The following is a 23,443-nucleotide window of genomic DNA, read 5'->3' as shown; positions in this document are numbered from 1 at the left end:
TTGAGGGGGTTGTGGCCACCTTCTCAAAAATCTTTAGCATTGAAGCCCTAAAGGCCTCCTATTTTTTGGGGGAATCATGCTTAGAAGGACATGAAATGAACCTTATGTCAGGCGAGGAGGAAGAAGAAGAAGAAGAAGATTTGTGATGTTGCTTCTTCGATTTTTTTAGAAGAAGAGGAGGAAGATTTCCTCGAGCGACTCTTCGACCTCGACGACTCGTGACAAGATTTTCTACTCGACTCTCCCGGGTCTTTTTGTCCTTTTGCAGACTTAAAAGACTCCTCTCTCCCACCGCTAGCTTACCTTGGGGTTCCTTAAGAGCCTTATGCGACATCGACTGACACAAACCGCACTCGTCGACCCAATTTTGTATTTATTTGATTTATAAAGCGCAGCCAGGCCCGGGGGCATACGGGCGCGTAAAATAGATCTGGTTATAGTTGCAAGTTGCATTTGAGTGCAAAAAAAGGTTACGTTGCGGTTACAGGTAGGTCCATACTTAGCATTACAGATACATACATACATAGTCTAAAATAAATATCTTAATTACAAAATATACCGTCGACAGAGGGTCGTTCTGGGATCTGGAATGTTAGGCAGTCATGGTGTCATAGTGTCCATGTTGTGAAGCCAACGCTTCGTGTTGCGTTTGAATAGGATAAATGAGGGTTCAGACCGAAGGTGCGCAGGGAGTGTGTTCCATAGTTTCGAGGCTTGTACGGGGAAGCTGGCTCCACCCGAGTTATGTAGTTTGAATCTCGGTATGGACATAGTGTTTGCTTGAGCTGCTCTAAGTGGTCTTGATGATGTGTGGGGTGTGAGTTGGTTGGTGAGGTAGGCTGGTGCAAGGTTAGCCCTGGCTTTGTGTGTGAGGGCCAAAGTTCTGAGGGATATTCTGTGCTCTACTGGGAGCCAGTGTAGATTGCGTCTAGTCTCAGAGGTATGCAACTTTTTAGGGATATTAAGAGCAACCCTAATGGCATTATTTTGAATTACTTGGAGTTTGTTGATATTGTTGTGGCTAGTGCCTAAGTAAAGGGCATTACAATAGTCTATTTTGGACAGGACTAATGCTCTAGCAAGAGTAATGCAATTGGGTGAAGAGATAAACGGCCTACATGCAGTGATCAATTTGCAAGTGTAGGCAGCTGATGATGCTACTGCATTAGTTTGTTTGGAAAAGGATAAGGTGGCATCAATGTAGATACCAAGTGTTTTAGTGTTGTTTGAGACGGGGATGAGATTACCATCTATGGAGAAGGATTTGAAAGCAGAGTTTAGATTTTTTAGTTTGGCGTGAGTACCAAGGATAATCAGCTCAGTTTTCTCATCGTTGAGACAAAGTCCATGATGTGCCATGCATGCTTGTATTACTGAGTATATTTCATTGAGAGTTTTGCTGTCTGTTTCATAGTTACCCGAGATAGGAATGAGTATCTGGGTGTTGTCCGCATAATTGGTATACGTGACACCCAGATAGTCAAGGATATCAAAGAGGGGGTTTGTGAATACATTATAAAGCGTCGGGGACACACAAGAGCCTTGCGGGACTCCACAAGGTACTGGTGAGGGTTCAGCAGAATCAGTGGGAGAGAAGACCCTCATGGTTCTGTTCGCCAAGAAGGAGCTGATCCAGGCAGTGGCTGCGTCTGAAAAGTGTGCTGCAGTTTTCAGGTGGTGACATAGTGTTTAGTGGTTGACCAAATCAAAAGCTGCTGACAGGTCAAGCAGTAAGAGGAGTGCAAGTTTGCCATTGTCTTTTAGGATTTGGATCTGGGCAGTGAGATCTATTAATGCAGTTTCCGTGCCGTGTCTGGGTCGGAAGCCGGATTGCCTTAGTCCAAGAAGATTGTTTGATTCTAGGTAGGCCTGTATTTGCAGGTAGGCTGCTCTGTCCAGTATTTTTAATAAGAAAGGTACGGTTGTTATGGGCCGGTAGTTAGACGGGTTGGCTGGGTCAAGAGTAGGTTTTTTGAGTAGTGGGATGACCCACGCGTCCTTTAGGTTGTCAGGCACTACTCCGGTTTTGAAGGAGGCATTAATGAAGTTGGTAATAAATGGTGCCAGATCGTGTGCTGCTGCTTTGATGATCGGGGTAGGGCAGGCATCACCTTGGCAGTTTGATGGTTTAATTTTCCTAATGATGTTTTCTACTTCCCAAATTGAAAGGGGTGAGACACTGAATGGCTTACAGGTAGACTTAAAGGTAGGTGATTTGTTAGGAAGTTGTTTGTAGTCAGGGTCAGCTAGTAGCAGGGATTTTTTCCCATTGATTTTAGATTGTAGGCAAGCTATTTTGTCTAATAAGGCCTTCTGAATGTTACTACACCATAGTGCATCAGTAACACATTTGTCAGTAGGGGCAATAGGGATTCTAATTCTTTTAAGATCTTGAAAAGTTCTTTTGTGTTGGATTCCGCTTGCGTAATCCTTTTGTTATAAGTGTTTTTTTTAGCAAGAATGATGGCTTCTTTGTAGCTAGTGGATGCTAAGGTTAGTTCATTCTTATTGGTTGCTGTAGGGCACTTTTTCCAGTGTGCCTCTGCAGTTCTCTTAGTTTTGCGTAGTTCTCTTAGCTGCGGCGTGAACCATGTATTAAGGTGGCGCTGTGGTTTAGGTTTCCGCAATTTTAGGGGGGGCGATGGTGTTCAGTGCTTTGAGAATTGCCTGATTGTAGATATCCACCAAGACTGTCGGGTCAGAGTCTGAGTCAATATTGTTCAGGAGGGGGAGTAGTATCGGTAGGAGTTTGTCAGGTGTAATGTCTTTCTTATTTCTCGTGCTGGTAGCTGGGGCGTTGATCGGAGCCGGTTGGTGTGTGATGGCTTTGAGGGAAAAGGTTATTTTATGATGATCCGACCAAATGCAAGAATCATTGGATAAAAGATCAATAGAGCAGTTGAGGTGAGTGAGCCAGTCCAGTGTTCTGCCTTTGATATGAGTGGGCTCATGAATAATGTGGGTGTGACCCAAGTCGGATAAAGTGTTGGCTAGATCATGGGCGTTAGTATTCTTGGGGTCGTTAAAGCCAAGATTAAAATCCCTGAGTAGGATAGTTTGTGAATTAGGTTTAGTGTCAGTGGTTATGAGTGATGCAATATCCTCTATAAAAGAGGAGATGGGACCTGGTGGTCGGTAAATAAGGTGCGTAGTTGCCGTATGGTTGGGTGATAGAGGTAGTTCGATGGATAGGGATTCAGCAGAAGGGATTTGAACGTCCTGGATGACTCTAATGTCAAAGGTATTTCTGAATATGAGGGCGAGTCCACCCCCCTTCGTCTGGTTAGTGTTTCTGTCGCATCTAATAATAGCATAATCGTTAGGTATAGCAAGGGGCAGAGATGGACCGGAGGCAGCATTAAGCCAGGTTTCCGTGACTGCGAGGAGATCGAGCTTTTCATGAGTTATAAAGTCAGCGATGTCCAGGGCATGGGCAGGGAGAGACCTAGCATTTACCAAGGCTGCTTTGATGAGTGAGTCTTTTGCAAGGGTTTTTTGTGGTGGTAAAGGTTGGTCATGCAAAAGGATAGGGGCTAGCTTGCTCTCTGAATCAATGGCCAGATTAGCAAGGTTGTGGTCCGTATGCAGATGGAACAAGTTACTTACCTGTAACTGTTGTTCTCCAGCATGGGTCTGGCATGGATTCACATGCTCATGAATATTCCCCGTCGTCAGGCTGGGAATCCTCGGTAAAGAAAAATCAGTATCAGTTTCGTTTCTGATCTGTCTTTCGTAGTAGTAACCAATCACTGATCTCTGCATCATACTGACCACAGCCAATGACTGCCATCTCCCTAAACCCCGCCTCTGGCAGCCATCTTCAGATTTGGTAGCACGTGAAATGGCAGTATGACCAAGTGAAGAGCCGCAGAGGGGTAGGCGGGAGGGTTTGCATGTGAATCCATGCCAGACCCATGCTGGAGAACAACAGTTACAGGTAAGTAACTTGTTCCTTCTCCAGCATGGGGTCTGGCATGGATTCACATGCTCATGAATAAAAGAGTACATAGCAGTACACACATGCACAACCACGGGAGGTGGCAAAGGCTCAACATTAGCATTACATTCAAAACTCAACATTAAGCATTCTTACCTCCTCACCAGGATCACCTTAGGCGAACAGGTTGCGCAGCACTGCTTGGCCGACCCTGGACTCCTCCCTGGAATCCTGATCGACGCAGTAGAATTTCGTGAAGGTGTGCGTCGACCTCCACGTAGCAGCCCTGCAGATGTCCAGCAAGGGCACACCAGATAGGAACGCCGTGGTAGCTGCGATCGCTCTGGTGGAATGGGCTCTCGGACGGCCAGGCAGCGGTCGGTTTGCCAACCGATGACAGTACATGATACAGCCGGAGAGCCATCTGGAAATGGAAGCCTTCGAGAGGGCCTTCCCCTGATTGACAGGTCCAAAGTTCACAAAAAGTTGTGTGACGTCTTCCGAAAACTCTTCGTGCGGTCCACGTAGAACTTCAGTGCTCTAGCCACATCCAGCGAGTGCAAAGTCCTTTCAGCCGGCGACGAAGGCGACGGGAAGAAAACAGGTAACACCAAGGGTTCGTTGAGGTGGAAGTCCGACGGCACCTTGGGCATGAAGGAGGGGGGCGTCCTGAGCACTACCCTCGTGTCGTGAAAAGTCAAGTACGGGGGCTTGCAGGAAAGGGCCTGGATCTCTCCCACCCGTCGTGCGGAGTTGATGGCCACAAGAAACGCTGTTTTCCACGACAAGAACTTCAACGGAGCTGAGTGCAGAGGCTCGAACAGAGGTCCCATGAGCTTGGTCAGCACCACGTTGAGCTCCCACGCCGAAGGCCGGGGCCTTCACCGGCATGAACGATCTAAACAGTCCCTTCATGAATTCTTTCACCAGATGATGAGACCACAAAGACGTCCGTCCCGTGGTTCTGGTGTATCGGGAGATCGCAGCAAGATGAATCTTGATGGAAACGTGCGCCAGCCCAGCCTTGGCCAGCGTCAACAGGTACGGCAGTACTTGAGGAGCCGTAATCCGTAGAGGGTTAATCTTCTGTGCGTGGCACCAGACAGAGAACCTCTTCCATTTGTGTCCGTAGCATTTAAGAGTTGAGGACGCCCTGGCCTTTGCAAGAACCTCTCTGCAGTCGGCCGGTATGTCGTAACCTCCAAACTCTAATGCTGCAGGAGCCAGGCCTGCAAGTTCAGCGACTTCAGGTCGTGGTGGAGGATGGCGCCTCCTTCCCTGGAGAGAAGATCCGCGTCCACTGGCAGCTTGATTGGCAGGGACGCTGACAAGTCCAGAAGGTCCGGGAACCATATCTGCCTCGGCCACGCAGGTGCGACGAGGATCATCCTGCACCGTGATCTCTTGAGCTGGTTGATGAGCCGGATAAGCAGCGGCAATGGAGAGAACGCATATAGGAACAGGCCCTCCCAGGGGAACGAGAAAGCATCACCCATGCTCCTCGGCTTGGGAAACCTGCTGGCGAACCTCCGGCACTTGGAGTTTGTCGCCGTCGCGAACAGATCGATCTGGGGAGTGCCCCACCGTCGGAAGAGGCGGTCCACTAGATCCTGTCGCAGTTCCCACTCGTGGCACGAGCGCAGCTCCCTGCTGAGCGAATCGGCGATGGTGTTTTTTATCCCTGCCAGATGAAACGGCACCAGAAACATCCCTTGGGCGACGGCCCAATGCCACAGATCCTGAGCCTCCTTGGACAGGGCTGGGGATCTGGTACCGCCCTGCTTCCTGATGTAGAACATGGTGGTGGTGTTGTCGGTGAAGATCCTCGCCACCTTGCCCTTGAGGGACAGAAGAAAAGACCTGAGGGCCCAAAATACTGCACAGAGTTCCAGGACGTTGATATGGAGGGACTTCTCCGTCGGCAGCCAAAGGCCCCTCGCGTGCAGATTTTCGGTGTGCGCTCCCCACCCTTCCAGGGAGGCATCCGTGGTCACTGTCTTCTGGTGGTCTGGAAGTCCATGCCCGCCGTCAGATGTGCGTGGGTGCCCCACCATCGGATCGCTCGTCGGAAGCTCTCGTCGAGTGTGATCCTGTCCTCGAAGCTGCCCGTCGTCTGGATCCAGCGAGCGTCCAGGAACTCCTGTAACGGGCGCATCCGAAGCCTGCACAGGCGGATGAGATAAATGCAAGAAGACATCATTCCGAGGAGGGACTTGATGGACCTCACCCTGGCTGCATCCGCTGCACCTTGCCCAAAATGGCCCTCGTCTTTTCCTCCGACGGAGAGGCCAGAAGCGCCACTGTTTCGAGCTTCGCTCCCAGAAACATTGCGTCTTGAGCGGGCACCAGGTGGGACTTGGCGTAGTTTATGGAGAATCCCACCGTGAGTAGTTGGACAGTCCTCGCCGTGTGCTCCGCGGCAAGCTCCTTTGTCTTTGCTCGGATGAGCCAGTCGTCCAGGTAGGGGTAGACGTGGACCCCCTCCAGGCGCAGCCGCGCCGCCACCGGTGCGAGGCACTTGGTGAACACCCTGGGTGCCGACCTCAATCCGAAGGGAAGGGCTCTGAACTGGTAGTGACACCCTTGGACCACGAATCTGAGAAACTTTCGGTGTCCCTTTAGGATGGGGATATGGAAGTAGGCATCCTCCAAATCCAATGACGACAGGAAATCGCCCTCCTCCAGTTGACCCAGGACGTGCTGGAGGGTGACCAATCCGGAACTTCTGTGCCTTGATGAATTTGTTCATTCGTCGTAGGTCCAGGATGGGATGCCATAGTCCCGTCTTCTTCTTCACGAGGAAGTATCTTGAGTAAACTCCGGAGCCCCGAAGCCTCTTTGGGACGAGCTCGATGGCGCCTTTCTTGAGCATCGCCTTTACCTCCAAGAGAAGTTGAGGGGCGTGTTGTTCCTTCCTGGCCACGGGGGGGACGCGCGGGCACTTCTTTAGAAACTCGAGCGCGTGACCCTGGGCCAGGGCGTCCAGCAACCAACGGTCGGTGGAGATGGACTCCCACACGCTGACGAAGCTCGCCAGCCAGCCTCCCACCGGGGTGCTTCGGTGGGGGCCCGACCTCACGGCTGGTTCAGTCCTGCTTCTACGAGGCTTTGCCGCCTTGTCCTCCTTGGCGACGACGGCGGGGTCTGCCCAACTTGCCTCGTCCCCTGTAGGCTTCCTGTGACGACGAACGGGCCGCTTGACAATAGGTGGAAAATCCGCCGCCGGAACCTTTGGAGGCACCCTGCTTGCCTCCGCCGCTCCGAAAGGGCGGCCGTTGTTGCTACAGGACACCAAGAGCCCGGGCAGTCTCCGTGTCCGTCTTGATGGCTTGTAAGGAATCGTCCACTGTTTTCCCAAACAGGTTGCTCCCGTCGAACGGCATGTCCAAGACTCTGGTCTGCACGTCCTGACGGAAGTCAGTTGCCTTGAGCCATCCACGCCGTCTAAGGCACACGCCGTTGCCCAACTGGCGAAATCCAGTGTCAGCGATGTCTGTCGCTATCGTAATGGCGTGGTCCGACGCCACTTCTCCTTCCTGCAAGATCTCTAGGGCCTCCGCCCTCTTGTCGTCTGGTAGGAAATCCAGCAGGGGGGTGATTTTGTACCACAACTCCCTGTCGTAGCGGGCTACGATAGCCAAGGCATTAGCAGCCTTAATCGTCGTCGCTGCCGATGAGATGACTCTGCGTCCCATCGTGTCCAACTTCTTTCCCTCGCCGTCCGGCGGGGAGGTTGACGTAGAGGCCGAGGCCCCCCCCGCTTTCTTCCTGGCCGCCGCGGAGACGACAGAGTCCGGGGTCGGCTGTGCCCGAAGGCACAAGGGGGCCGCGTCCGGGACCCGGTACTTCTTCTCGTACTGATCCCTTCTCGCAGGCGTTGTGGATGGGTTCTTGAGGAGGGCGAGACCCTCATCCCAGATATCGTCCAGTAGAGGTACAGCGAGGACCGTCTTACTCTTGGTCTTGCGCCGTTGATAAAGGAAACCTTCCTTCTTCTTCTCTTCTGGGCAGAGCTGGAAAAGCTTGGATGCCCTGGAGATCATGGCATGAAACGATCCAATCTCGTCGGGCGGGGAAGCCCGGGGAGGAGGCGACGACGGGAGATCCTCGTCGTAAACCTCGTTGTCTGTGCCCGTCGCGGCCGTGTCAGTCCCCGTATCATCCCCACGGGTCGTGGACGGGGAGGAGGGCTGAGCAGGGCGCGATGGTTGAAAAGGAGGTGGAGGATGAATCCTTCTTCTCTTAGGAGGAGGGCTCCCAGAAGGGCCTGGCTCCGGGTCCCCCGTCGGGAGAGGTTCCTCCCTTGGTGGCAACGGCAATCTCGTCCTTATCTTCTAGCATAAGGACTGTATAGTCAACAAAATGGCCGCCGAGTTGTCTTGCGGCACTGGTTGAGGGGAGTCCGACGGGCGGTCAGGAGCCCCGTCGGCACCCTCGACGTTCTCGTCGTCTCCTACGTCGGGGTCCCTCCCGACGGGCTGGTCTTCTTCCACGGCAACGCCGTGGCTTAAGACTTCGATCAGCTCCTCCTCAGAGGTTGAGGCCAAATCCACGACGACCTCCTGCCCCCCCCTTTTCTTCTCCATCGGAGGTTTCATGGGGGTCCTGTCGATGGGCATGAAAGAGGACTCCCTCTGCGGTGGCAGGGAGACCCTGGGCCCCGAGGTCGCCACCACTGGTGTAGCCTCCACAGGCTGAGCCAGGGCCGCCGCGACTGTCTCGATAGAGGCCTTGGCTGGATGGATTAAGGCTTTCACCACCTTAGGTGCGCTCACCGCCTTCTCCTTGGGGGGAGGGTCACCGCCTCGCTCCCACTCCGATGGGGCCTTCGAGCTCGGCCGGGGTCTCTCCAGGAGCTTCGCCGGGTGCTCGCCTTCCTCTTACCCGAGCCAGAGGGTTGGCTCGTGGTTGATGGCGCCGGGGAGGATGCGCCCTGCCTGGCGCCCGTAGAGCCCGGCCGTTCGGCGCTCCCGGTGCCAGCGAACTCGCGGTGCTTGGCCTTCTGTTGGACCCCCGTCGCCGGGGCGCCCTCAAAGGTCTTAGAAGACCGCTCGGACTTCTTCTTCTTCTTCTCGCCTGACGGGCTCTTCCCTTCCAGCCAGTTGGCGAGACGCAGATGGCGGTCCTTCATGGTCCGCTCCGACATATTGCCGCAAAACGCACAGTCCTTCTCCATGTGCGTCTTGTCCTCATGCAGGCAGTAGAGGCAAAGGGAGTGTTCGTCCTCCTTAAAGACATTCTGAAGCTGGCATCCAGGGCAGACCCTGAACAGCTTTCCGGGCGTCGAGCTTCCCTTCTCCTGGGCCATGATCGAGATGGGCCTGAGAAACTTCTGGAGTCCTCCAAAAGCGTGGCTCGACAAAGTCTTCACCCTTGAGGGGCGTAGAAGAATCCGACACCGGTCCCCGTTGATCGGATAAAGAAACGGTGGAGCTTGAGGCTCTTTTGACCGAAAAAGAGAACATTTTCCTAGGAAAAAACGCGAAAAAAGCACTAAAGCTCGAGAGCAATAGCACGAGGATCCCAACACTTGAACGTGCGGTAAAAATCTGAAGATGGCTGCCAGAGGCGGGGCTTAGGGAGATGGCAGTCATTGGCTGTGGTCAGTATGACGCAGAGATCAGTGATTGGTTACTACTACGAAAGACAGATCAGAAACGAAACTGATACTGATTTTTCTTTACCGAGGATTCCCAGCCTGACGACGGGGAATATTCATGAGCATGTGAATCCATGCCAGACCCCATGCTGGAGAAGTTTGATGCTACTGTAGGTGTGCGGTTGTTTTTTTTTAGCCCACAGTCAGGCTCTTAGTCTAGAATTTCTGGTTAAAATGCTAGGGTGGTGAGAGCATGGCAAGGTGGGAGGGAGGGTTCTTGAATTTAATCTAAGGTTTCGATTAGTAGTAATACAAGGTTGGTTTGGTGTTGGTCTGGTGGCAAAGTGACGTATCCAGAGTGCTGGATCATCTAGGTACGGGTTTGCAGATGTCATGGTGCTAGACCACGAAGTGAGGGTAATAGTTACCTTGCAAGTGCTGGTGTATGTTTCTTGGTTAGTATGTAGGTCAGGTTGAACAGTCCAGCGTCTAGTGTAAATGTACAGTAGGCGGAGGAGAGTAGTTAGGCACCAACACATGGTGTGGGTAGTGTTGCTAGTGGGCAGGAGTTGAAAAGTTCAAGTATGTAGTACTTTGGAACGTGTTAAGAAACAGTACCGTGTTAACAATAGTAGTCACTGACGTTTGTCAAGGTTGCTGTAGTGATAGGGCTACAGCTTTAATTCCAGTTAGTCAATTGGCTAAGTGATAGAAGAGTGGTACCTCGGTTAAGGATGGAGACAATTAACCAAGAATTGTACCTAAAGGCAACACCTAATTGTAAAATGGGCGAGGTAGGTAGTAGTGCATGCCAGGCGGCGCATGTAATCTAAGTGTAAGCCGATTTGGGTAAATGCAAAGGCTAGCATCAGGTGAGGGCAATTGTCTAACCTAGCATCAACGAAGCATCACATAGTATAATTCAGGCGAATTTGCAGGAGGCAGAGGCTAGCATCAAAGGAGAGCAATTGGCTAATATAGCTTCAACATAACATCAGGCAAAATATAAGTCAGGCAAATTGTCAGGAGGCAATGTCAAGCCTAGCGGGGTTATATGCATTGCGTGAAGGGTAGCAACCGATAAAAACCCACTGAAGTAATCGCATGCTAGGTTGATAGGACAGATAGCTTAAATCATGCAATTACTGACACGTTAAGGCAGGTTATATAGACGGTATACAGGCAAAAGTATCTTGATTATCACACGGCATCAGTTGCATAATAGGGAGAAAGACAAGCGGTCAGTGATAAATAGTCTGACGCCAGTCTACATAATATGGCGAAGGCAGAGGCAGGTAGCATGCCCTGGAGCATACAATAGAGGGGCGCGTTTATGCATAACACAGGTGTAGTCGCCGCGTGCGGCAGGAGGATAAGGCAAGTAACACAGTGACAGGCAAGTAACACTTAGGCTCGTAACTGCATTACGTTCGTATTGTACAGGGCATGATAAAATATGTAGGTAAACAGTTCAGCGTCGTGCTCCAAGTCAAGCGAGGAGAGTGAATGACATAAATGTTGATCGGTAAACGGGTGCTCAGCTGTGTGTCCGGAGTTCGCGGAGATGCATCACAGCATGGAATGTTACTCAGGCAGGGGCTAAGGCAGACACAGATCTGGCTGTACACATGGCGAGACACACTGACTAATTACAAATACAGCGGCAGTGTGGAGTGTAGTTCTCACCTTAATTAGGTTGGAGATTCACACTCAGGGGGGGAGCACACGAGCACGTCCAGCTCGGTCAGGCTCAGTCACGAGGAGCCTTTCTTCGTGAGCCTTCCTGAGTTGTGCCGGCTACGCCTGCCGGCTTGTGGATGGTCCTGAAGGCAGGCACTGGGACCAATCACGGCGAATTCCTGGGTCAGCCAGGGAAGCTGGGAAGAAGCAGCTTAGTGGTGATGGCGAGCGGCCATTTTGGACTACCTAGGTCCTCGTGTTGGGCAATGATGGTGGTCAGCAGTGACCCGTGGCGGTATGCCTGTTGGGCTGGGGTGGACAACCTTGTAAATCACGTAGGGTGGTCGGCGGCGGGTAAGGGTGAATACCAATGTTCTATGCGGCAGGAATGCAGCAGACGAGCTGCACTTTCTGAATACTGCTGTAATAAGCCAACGAGCTTATCTTTGGTGCCGGAGGGGCACCGAGGTCTCTTCCTCGCGGGGGCACTGCTCCTGCAGTGGAGGATAGCTCCTGCTTCCTCCGAGGCACAGGTACTGTGCCTCGGAGGAAGAGACATCGGGGCCCCTCCGGCACCAAAGGTAAGCCCGTTGGCTCAGCCCAGACAAATGGTCTGGGCTGAGGCACCAAAGGCAATTGCGGTGAGGATCCGTAATGGACATCTTCCTTACGCACTTTAGACACTTTTTAAAACCCGTCTTGGGTGTGGTAGGAGTTGAAGATGAAGACATTTTCAAAGAAAGAACTGACACACCGTTTCGAAACACGAAGCAGAATCTCGGAAAAACAGAACTGAGACCAACAGGCGCGGCTCGAGCCCTTTATACGACGGATGACGTTGTCACTTGACGGTGGCCCTCGAGGGACTAAAACTATGCAGCCTCGAGCACAGCGCCCTCTGGCGAAAATGTTTTCCGTAGAAAGAAGCAGCAAGCTGGCACATTATCTAAGATGAGGAATACGTTTGAGGACACAATCCATTCGAATGGAACGGATTAAACGGAAGAATGTGAGGACCAGATTCAAATCCCAATTAGGGACAGCAAAGGGAGAAGGTGGAAACTTATTCACAAGGCCCTTCAGGAATTGGGTCATAACTGGAATCATGAAGAAAGATCCTTGATTCGGAGATCTTTTGAACCCAGACAAAGCCGCCAAGTAACCTTTGACTGTGGTGACTTGAAGGCCAGTGACAGAATGAACTCCATCACTGTAGTGGTGTGGCAAGAGATACGGTCAATCTCGCGTTACCTGCACTATGCCTCAAATCTTCTCCAGCTGCCTACATACAGAGATCTTGTTGACAGTCTGCATGCAGCCAGCAGCACCTCGGGTACCTCCTCAGAGATGTCCCAGTCATCATATCTCATGCCTTCAAGAGCCACCTATGTAGGTTGAGGGATTCCGGGTTTGGATGTAGCACCCAACCTTCCGACTGGGTTAGGAGATCCGGGTGGCGAGGCAACCAGAAAGGTGGGCAGATGGTCAAGTCCCAAAGGTCCGAGTACCATGTCCTCCCCGCCCAATCAAGGGCGATGAAGATCAGGGTTGCTGGAAACCTGCTCAACTTCCTGAGAACGCACGGTATGATGGGAATCGAAGGGAAGGAATAGTGGAGAGGAAATGTCCAGTTTGCAAGAAATACATATCCCACCTGGCCTGGGAGCTGTACTTTCACAAGAGAGAGCAGAGATGAACGGCTGTGGAAAAATAATGCTTAATGTCTGTGCTGCCTCTAAGATGATTTAGACCTTGCCTCTTTAGAATTATCTTTAAAGGTAAAACATGTCCCTTAGTAGCAGGTAATCATTTGTTTGAGTGCGCGTGCATGAATGTGTCTAAGTGTGAATGGTGTACACAGTCTGTGTATGTGTGTCATGGTGCGCCAGTGGTAAGGGAACGGCAAGGAAAGGGCAGATGATTTTGGAGGGAGGGAGGTGGCATTTTACTGGCATTATGAGCAAAGCCAGCAGGATTAGTGTTTTTACGTGGTTATACTGGCCTACATTGGTGCAGCCTGTGAGGGTGAGTTTTCCTAAGTGGCACTGCATTTTATACAGGCATTATGGGCAATGACACCAAGATATGTGTGCTTCTATGGCCATACTGACCTTGTTGGTGTAGATAACGAGGGCATGTTTTCTTACAGTGGTATTGCAATTTGTATTAGCATTATGATCAAAGCCAACAAGGAGTGTGCTTATGTGGCCATACTGAACTATATCGGTGGAGCCAGTCTAGACACAGTTTCTTACTATGGCATGGCATTTTCTAATGGACATTGTGGGTAAAACAAACATGATGAATGTTCTTATGTGACTAGATTGGCCTACATTTGTGGAGCCAGTGTGGACATGTTTTGTTACGGTCACACAGCATTTTCTACTGGCAAAGCCAACATCAGTATGTTCATAGGTGGGTATACTAGCATATGTTGCCAGAGCCAGCATGGACTTTTTTATGATATCATGACTGGCATTATGAGCAAACCAAACAGGAGTATGTTGTCATATGAGCATGTTCTTATATGTGAATATGCATATATTTGTGCAGCCAGCATGGACATGTACGAGCACAAGCATGACATGTTTTCTATATTGGCATAAATTGTTGGCAAAGGCATCACAAAAATGCAATGGAAAATGCTTGTGTGCCCTGTTGGTGACTTTGCATCTATTGTATTTGTTCATGTGTTACCCTGCAAAACTATTTGCAAACTGTTTGTTTTTTACCCAATTTTTTGCAGAAAGTATGCTGTAAAATGCACTATTCCGACACACTATTTTAAAAGTGTTCTCACAGGAGGAACTCCTACCCCCGGAATACCAGGGTTGCTTCAGGCTCTTTTGCTACACCCTTCTGCATATTCGTGTGAAACATTTACACTCCTCCAATAAAGAGATTCCCTGGTCACACTGGCTTCAAGCAATGTGAGAAAGAGGAAAAGGGGAGATTGGAAGAGACAAGTCCCTGTGCTCGGGGCCTGTGGAGCCACCTGAAAATACCTGTATACGAAGGTGGACAAAGGAGAGCAAACAGAGAAGTGGCAACATAAATAGCTGTGACAGGAGTGAGGGTTAACTGACAAACTCCAGAACGAAGAAGAACCCAGGGACCACAACCCAATATGAGAAAAACACAGGGTAAGTAAAGCCAATGAGTAATGCTGAATGCTGGCATTTAGAGGTAAAGTTCCTTCAGCGGCTTGAAAAAAACAAGTAATGCTGCAAGCTGAAACTTGGAGATAACATTCATAGAGCATCTTGCCATTTGGAAAGCGAATGCACACTGGAACTTGATGCCAAAATTCCTATAGTGCATTGAAAGACTGACTCCAAAGAGAAATGTTGCATGCCAGAACTTGAAGTCAGAGTTGCAAAAGTACATGGAGATAGTGAATTGTAGAGCTAAGTACCCCCACCTCAACCACTTTGCCCATATTGCCTATATGTTGGGAACCAGAGTGTGAGACACGTGCGGTACCAGTGAACATACTGATACCAAAGAGAATCCCAGAAGCAAGGTTCCGATTGAGAAAACTATACCTGTACACGAGAAAGTATGACAGCCATTTGAATGAAATCCCGGAAGAAGCAGAGAAAATAAATGACGAAAACGAAAGTCGAGTTGACGTGCACAAAAAGGATGCAGAGACAAGAGAATGAGGATATTCTATAAGGCATCAAGAAAGTATCAAGGATAAGTGACATCTTGGGATCAAGGTGAAGAAGCTTATGCCACAGAACTGATGAAGATATCAAGTCATTTTATACTTGTACAGATGCAAAGAACGCAAGCAGACAAAGTATTCTTGAGGCTAGCTTTAAAGAAAATAGATTGCAGCAAGCGCCAACGTATATGCATATGAACGAGTAAATGATGGATGTTTCCACTATGCGTTATAGCAGAGCTGCACTTAAAAAGGAAGGCCTTTCTTCCAGTGTGTCGCAGTTAAAAACAATTGAATTACAAAGTGAATCTCATAAAGGCAAGGCTGGATGAGTCCAAGGAGCCAAGGTTTTATCAGGCTGGGGTGAGCTGACATTGGATACAAATCGTGTGAAAGAACAAAACTCCTATTCAGAAGGCATGAACAAAACAAGGAAGGCGTCAGAGGTCTAGTAGAAAATAGTATTTTAAATGCACCAGAAGCTTGAAATCATGGTCTTCAGTCACGTGGAAGGATGAAGTTGGACGAACATGATGACCACACCTACGCATGGAGGGCAGAGCGTGCCTTCACTGCCCTGAATTCTCCAGAGCCAAGAACACTCACAAGGAGAAGTTCAAAGTCCTAATTGACAGCAGCCAACTGAGGTGATGATAGATGGTTATGTTAATTGGTGGGAAGCTATGGTTAACACAAGCTCACCAGCACCTGGAAGCCCAGCCTGGGAAGATCGAGATGAACAAGACAAAAAGGATAGAGAAAGAGAGGAAAGATTGAAAGACGATGGGACAAAAAGAAAGGATAGACAGAGAAGGGAACAGTTGTATCAAGAGGAGCAACTGAGAAAGCAAGAAAGAGCAGAGGAACAGAGGAAATTCGATAACAGACAGAGGGCATCCGAAGAGCAAGAAAGACTAGAAAGGAAAAGATTGGAGGAAGAGGAACAGAAATGAAGGGATAAAAGAATGCAAAGACGTAGAGACGAAGAGATACAAAGGGCAAATGAGAGGAGAGATATGAAAAGAAAAGAGGAAGACAGGGTACTAGAGGAAGCAAGGAAACAGAGAATTTTATGATGAGTTAGAATGGAAGAGAAGGCAGAGAGCATGCGACCTTGATTGTATGGAAAAGGAAGTAATGGATCCTAATCCAGTAGTGACATGGGAGGATTTTGAAGATTTCTTCCCAGAACATGAGCTAATAGCAGGTCAGTCTAGAGAAAATCTAGAGGATGAGTTTGACTCTAAAAGCATTGGCGATGCAATCGATAAGGTCTATCATAACATGAGGACTAAGAAAGAGCTGAAAAGGAAGGGCAAAAATGATGGACTCAATAGTACACAGCTGTACGATAAAGAGGGAGCCTCATGCAGTTTCGAGCCAAAGGAGCTGTCTTTAGATAGACTGACTCTGAACAGAGACGAAGAGGAGAGAAGTCACACGAGGTGGGGACAGGATATGTCAGACAAAGACAGAGCAACCGTCAGTGGGGAAGAGGAAGATGACGGATGTGGCCCAGAAGGGTGGTTTTTTTCGATGGATAAGGAAGTAAGGTGGTTGGATCTAGACCTACCCAAATCACAGCCGCCAGGGTCATTGACGCAGCTAAATCCACCTAAAGGGCGATTCCATGGTCAGAGGGGGGACTCGCCACCTTATGTGAGCGAGTTAAGGTCGCTGCCAGGTAGAAGGCAGTGCAGAACCATTGTCCTTGCTATGGATAGACAAACGATGGGAGATGAGAGTGAGTTTGGGTTCTCACAGTTTCCCTTGTTAGAGAAAGGAGGGGGCCAGACCACAGTATATACCTTGGCCACAGATGGATAAGGACAATTTAAGGTGCAAACTCCCGAGTTTAACTTCCGGCGCTGGGAAATGGATACATGGATTAGAGAAAATGACAGGAGGAAATACGTTAGCTATAGGGGACATTAAAGGTATCCTAATTGCTATCCTTGGGGAAAGAGCTGATGATGTACCGTCCAGAGCAGGATATTCTGGTGTTACTACAGTAAACACTGCTCATGATGGAGCACTGTTCAATAATTCCAGAGCGGTAGTTTTGGAAAGCGCTTAAGAGTGCTGTATCCGGACACGTCAGATATGGGAGCTAAATTGACGAAAAAGATACAGGAAGCGGATGATCCTCTTGTTTACATTCAAAATGTCCAAGAACAGTGGGCTTTGGAGACACGGGAATCTTGGGGGAAATTTATACTTGCGTTTTATCATATACTGTGACAAGGGCTGCCAGACCCAGTACAGGAGCAGCTCAAGAAGTTAGTGGATATGGAAACAAAACCCTGGTTAGAGATTCAGCTGAACATTGCCCATTATTGCAGACTGTTGCAAGAAAAGAATTGCAAGAAAGACGATGCTAGGAAAGGTGAATAGGCAAAGGAAGTGTAGAAAAAACTATCCAAGTACATCATTTAAGGGGCAATGTTGCTAGTGGAGACAGATCGGGCTCACAGCAATTAGCACATGCCACAAATGAATAACCAAAGGCAGTTCAACCAAGGTAATAATGGGTTTATACCACGGGGAAGGGGAGGTGTTCGAGGAAGAGGCTTCCAGAATAACCAGGTAAACTTCCACAATAATCAAAGTGGGTTTCAAAACATGCAGAACGATACTCAAGGCATGCAGGAGGGGCAAATGAGAAGATCTCCGCCTATATGTTGGACATGTGGTATGACAGTGCACTTCTCCCGCACATGTAGAAGTCAAGGCGTCGTACAGAATAGAATTTTTAAGAGGGGGGGACTACAAACCCGCCTGCATAGTCGGAGCAGAATGGAGATGGGTTTGCACAGAATCAAACAGTGCAACAGACACAAGCACTGAGAATGCAGCAAGATATACAAACGCAGCAGGCTATAATGAATCTGCCACAAGGGCAGTCACAGCATTCACCTATGCAGATACAGCAGAACACAAACACGGAACAGTTAATGACTCCTAGGATAGGGGGTGTCACTGTCGATGGAGGGTATCCTTTCACAGGTACAGGGATGAGAATGTATCCACAATAGGACAGCTCACTGGGAGACTTGATGTGTTCGATACTATCAGTGACGCCCAATCCTCAAGAGGAACCAAGGGTGGACGTCAGTATAGGTGGCAATGCCTTTTTGTTTTTAGTAGACACAGGTGCAACACGGTCATGCATACGAGAGTGGAAATTTTCGATGTCTGTAAACGCCATGAATACTCAAGTTTTCACAGGAGCTACAAGCAGAGTTCCTTTCACTAAAGATTTACCAGTCTCTATAGGAGAGTGTGGCATGTCGGTGCCATTATTGTATTCAAAGCAGACACCTGTCAATATATTGGGTTGAGAATTAATGACAAGTTGAACATGACGATTTCGTTCACTGATAAAGGCATAGTGTGCTGTACACCAGGAATACATTATTTAAACGTGAGTGAATTTATTATGGCATTTGCAGGACAAGTGGCCATACGAGGAGTACCGCTAGAACCAGAGGTTTTTCACTATGGAGTACGCATTTTGTTAACATGGCTGCCAGGCATAGTGGGCAGGACTATGAGAATACCTGATGAATTTTTGTTCAGGTCAAAGATCCCTATGGATGAAGAGGAAAGACAAGTCTTTCCTTTAGAGTTGCAAGCAGCCATGGTGCGAGGAGTAATGGCTTTGCTTGATGGGAATGATCACAAAAGTAGGCGATGGAGCATAGTGATTGCCATTGGGGAAGGATGTAGATTAACTGATGTCACTGAAGAAGATATGTTTGGAGATCACCCATCTGATGGCAAAGTGATATTTGAGATGAGTATTACTTATTGGGTAAGAGCAATTAAATATGAAGTTCCTCAGAAGAGCAAGTTACTTTCTTACCTGGTAACGTTCTTTCGACGGGATGTCCCTCCGACGTATTCCTTATCTTTGATATATACGTTTCCAGCTCGCTGGCCTCGGAAATATTTTCTCTGTAGAGGGCGCTGCGCGTCGACGTCCGCCGAGTCGATGTCCCTCGACGGCCACCGTATCTGCGCCGACGTCACCATGCCCATAAATAGACACGTGCTGCGTCCGTTGCTCAGTTCCGTTTTGTAGTATAATAAAGACATGTCTGAGTTGGTTAGTAACCTTGAAGGAGCGAAAGCTGCAACCACAAGGGAAGTTATCACTGCGGGGATGGATGGTAGGGGCGATAAGGAATACGTCGGAGGAACATCCCGTTAAAAGAACGGTACCAGGTAAAAAAGTAACTTGTTCTTCGAAGGGATTGTGTCCTCCGACGTATTCCTTATCTTTGATAGACTCCCATAGCAGTGGTGTGTAATTGGAGGAGGGAGTGATAGTGTTATATATCCCTTTAGGGATGGAACGAGTGTAATACGGCTTTGCCAAATCTGGTCTCTTGAGCAGTGGAGGAATCCAGGTTGTAAAATTTTGTGAATGTATGTGCGGACGAACATGTGGCAGCCGCATATATGTCCCGGACTGGTACCCCTCTCTGGAGAGCCGATGAAGCTGAGATACCCCTGGTTGAATGAGCCCTGAGGTTTTGGGGTGGCTCTTTCCCTGCTAGTCTATAACATTCCAGGATGGCCAAGATAATCCACCTGGAGATGGTTTGTGTTGTTATGGGTAGTCCCAACTTGTGACCCGAGTATCCTACAAACAGCTGGTCTGCTTGCCTGATTCTAGCCATTCTGCTGATGTAAAAGCTGAGAGCTTGCCTAGGGTCCAGCCTGTGTAGCCTTTCCTCCTCTTTCCCCAGATGGGGAGGAGGGTAGAATGAATGCAAGGTAATTTTCTGAGTAATATGGAATTCAGAAACTACCTTTGGGAGAAAATTAGGCTTCACCTGGAGGACAACCTTGTCCTTGTGGAAGATTGTATGTGGGGGTTTACAGGAGAGAGCTTGAAGCTCACTCACCCTTCTAGACGATGTTAGTGCTACAAGTAGGACAGTTTTAAGTGTGAGAAATCTTAATGCGCAAGAGTGAAGTGGCTCGAACGGAGTGCCCATTAACAAGTTTAAGACTAAGTTTAAGTCCCATAATGGAACCTGGAATGGTTTTGGAGGGTAAACATTAGTCAGACCCTTGAGAAATTGTACCACTAGAGGAATTTTGAAATACGATGGTTCCTCCGCAGTGCGCTTGAAGATAGAAAGCGCTGCGAGATAGCCTTTTACAGTGCCAACTTGAAGGCCTGAGTTTGCCAAGTAGAGTAGAAATGATAGTACCGTTGGTGTACCGCATGAAAAAGGGTCGATATTCTCTTCCCTACACCAGCTGCAAAACTTGTTCCAACGGCAGCGGTATAAAGACTTTGTTGCTGGTCTTCTGGCCGAAAGCAACACCTCCATGACGTTATCAGGGAGATCCCAATCCTTGTACCTCAACCTTTCAGAAGCCAAGCGTGAAGGTTGAGGGTTCTGATGTCTGGATGGAGAACCTGACCTGCCTTCTGCGAGAGAAGATTCTCTTTGAGTGGAAGACGGATTGGAGGACAGATGGACATATCTAGAAGGTCCGGGTACCACGTTCTCCTGGCCCAGTCCGGGGCAATTAGGATCATGGTTTTCCGGAATCTTCTCAACCTCCTGATCGTTTGAGGAATAACAGGGACTGGTGGAAACGTGTAAAGGAGTGGAAACTCCCAGTCCACTACAAACGCGTCTCCCAAAGCTCCTCTCGGGGGAAATTCCCTTGAACAGAACAGATAGCACTTCCTGTTGGTGCTTGTGGCAAACAGATCCACCTGAGGGGTTCCCCAAAGGGCGAAGATCTCTTGAAGGACTTCCTGAGCTAGCTCCCATTCGTGGGACTGTGCTCTGCCTGCTCAGAGCGTCCGCTGTCAAATTCTTCTCTCCGGCTAGATGGACTGCCGATAGAGAGATTCCTTCGAGAATTGCCCAAAACCAGAGCTTCATTGCCTCCCTGCACAGTGGTAGTGAACCTACGCCTCCTCTTTTGTTGAGGTAGTGCATGGCCACCGTGTTGTCCGTCATTATCAGGACATTTATCCCCTGTACTGATGGCAGGAAAGCTTTCAGCGCTAGTCTGATCGCTCTCAGCTCTAATAGGTTGATATGTAGTCTGGACTCCGATGGAGACCAACGACCGCTGATGGTCAAGTCGTTGGCATGGGCTCCCCACCCTGTGAGCGAGGCGTCTGTGACTACTGTTATCTCCGGCCATGGTTGCCAAAACAGTTCTCCTTTCAAGATGTTCTCTGAATAGGCCCACCACTGAAGGTCGTGGGCTACCTTGTCCGGAATCCGGAGGAGGTCTCACATTCTCCCTGAGAATTGTGACCACTGACTTCTCAGTGCCCACTGAAGAGATCTCATTCTCAGGCGAGCCTCTGGCACAAGGAAGATGCAGGATGCCATGAGGCCTAGCAACCTCAAAAAGTCGAAGGCTGGGAAACGTTGGGCATTTTGAAACTTGGTGACCATCTGTAGAATATCTTGAGCCCTCACCTCTGGTGGCGAGGCTTTTCCCAGGGAAGTGTCCAGGACCGTTCCAATGAACTGGAGTCTCTGAGATGGTATCTTCTGTGACTTCTTTAAATTGAGGGAGAAGCCCAGTCTGTGAAGGAAGAGGCAGACATAATCTAGCTGGGTCCGGGCCTGTTCCGAAGATACGGCCCTGATCAGCCAATCGTCCAGGTAGGGATAGACGTGGATCCCTTCCCTCCTTAGACTCGCCGCCCCTACCGACATCAGTTTGGTGAAGACCCTCGGGGCGGAGATCAGCCCAAATGGCAGAACTCGAAATTGATAAAGAGAGTTGCCAATTGCGAACCTCAGGTATTTCCTGTGCTTGAGATGGATTGGCACATGGAAATAAGCATCCTGAAGGTCCAGAGATACCACCCAGTCCTGGAGCTGGAGGGCCTGAAGGATCTGAGAGAGAGTTACCATCTTGAACTTGTCTTTCCTGAGGAACTTGTTCAATTCTCTTAAGTCCAGGAGGGGTCTTAGTCCTCCGTCCTTCTTTGGTATGAGAAAGTAGGGGGAGTACCAGCCCTTGTTCCTGTCCGCTACAGGTACCGGTTCTATGGCACCTTTCTCTAGCAGGTCCATAATTTCCTGCAAGAGGAGCGGATCTGGAACTTTTCGGGAGCTTTTCCCCGGTGGATGACTCTGAGGGATGTGTAGAAAGGGTAGGCAGTAACCTTGGCCAACTGTCTCCAACGCCCAAGCATCTGACGTTATAGCCTGCCATTCCGTCAGATGGTAAGTTAACCTGCCCCCTACAGGTGTCTTGTGTGCAAAGGCCTCAGAGTGGTTTGGGGGCAGCTGATGCAGATGCCGAGGGTAAAGAGGCACCTGCTGCTTCTGCGGTCTTAGTACCTTTGACCCGTCCACCTCGGGTGGATCTTCTTTGGCCCCTTTGAGCCGACTGTCCTCTGCCTTTTCCGAATGCGGAATAATAGCGAAAGGACTTTCCTCTCCCAGAGGTTCCTGAGGGGCGAAAAGGAGTTTGGTGGATAGCAGCTCCTAAGGATTTTGCTGCTGCTTTAGAAGTCTGTAACTTTTCCAGACTGTCATCAGCCTTTTTTCCGAATAACGAAGAGCCGTCAAAGGGCATATTCAAAAGTCTGGCCTGTACATCTGGAGCAAAGCCAGACTTTCGTAACCACGCATGCCTGCGGATTGTTGTACTAGCCGCCATGGCCCTGCTAATACTGTCAGCGGAATCGATGCTAGTTTGAAGAGACTCGCACATGGCATCTTTGCCATCTTGAATGATGTTAAGGAAGGCATCCTTCTCCTCTCCGTCGGTTATGCAGTCAGCCGCTGATGAAGCACACTACCATAATGTGTGACTGAACCTGGGGAGCGTACAGGTGGCGTTGATGGACTTCAACGCCATACTACAGGCAGAGAAGACTTTCTTTGCCATAGAGTCGTACCTCTTGTCATCCCTGTCCTGTGGGACAGTAGGGTAAGCAGTCCTACTGCTGGATGAAGTTGCCGCTTGAACCACCAGGCTCTCTGGGGTCAGGTGTTTTGACAGGTATTCAGGGTCAGCAGCCGCTACCCTATACTTTGTCGACAGTCTTTTATTGACTGCTGGGGTGACTTCGGGAGTCTCCCAATTGGAAGCAATTTTTCTTTGTAGGGCTGCATGGAAGGGGACCACCGGGTCCTCCTGTGGGTCTTTGTCCAATATATCCGTTAGATCATCCTGTTGAAGGTGAAGGCGCAGACCAACCCATAAATTCAATTATTCTTGCCATCAGGGTTCTATATGGTGTTTCTGCATGTTCCCCTGGGTCTGGCTTTACAAATTCCACTTCTGGGGAAGTGTCAAGTCCACTGACCTCATGAAGTGAGTCCTGTAGTTCCTTCAGCCTCCTTTCTTCAGAGGTGAAATCCTCTGCAGCAGGCAGTGAGGATCTCTGTAAACCAAAAGTTTCTTGGTCAGAGTCTTCTCTTTCTTCATAAATTGAAGAAAGAGCAGGGTATTCTCTCTGAAATGGAGTAAAGACCATCTCTAGGGCTGAAGGAGACAAACTCGTCGTTATCGGACGAGAAAATGTCGATGTCGCCTCGAAGGCGTA

General features: G+C 49.4%; 1 protein-coding gene across 8 annotated transcripts in view; it reads right to left on the bottom strand.

Moving 5' to 3' along the window:
* ANK1 (ankyrin 1) overlaps positions 1–23,443 on the bottom strand; it is a 2,823,483-nt gene that overhangs the window by 1,847,200 nt on the left and 952,840 nt on the right. The gene's annotated exons all lie outside the window — the stretch shown is intronic.

This window comes from Ambystoma mexicanum, chromosome 10 (genome assembly GCF_040938575.1).
Source record: "Ambystoma mexicanum isolate Mex_15411 chromosome 10, UKY_AmexF1_1, whole genome shotgun sequence".
Taxonomy (NCBI): domain Eukaryota; kingdom Metazoa; phylum Chordata; class Amphibia; order Caudata; family Ambystomatidae; genus Ambystoma; species Ambystoma mexicanum.
Note: the sequence above shows the minus strand (reverse complement) of the source record. Positions and strands in the feature narration are given on the sequence as shown.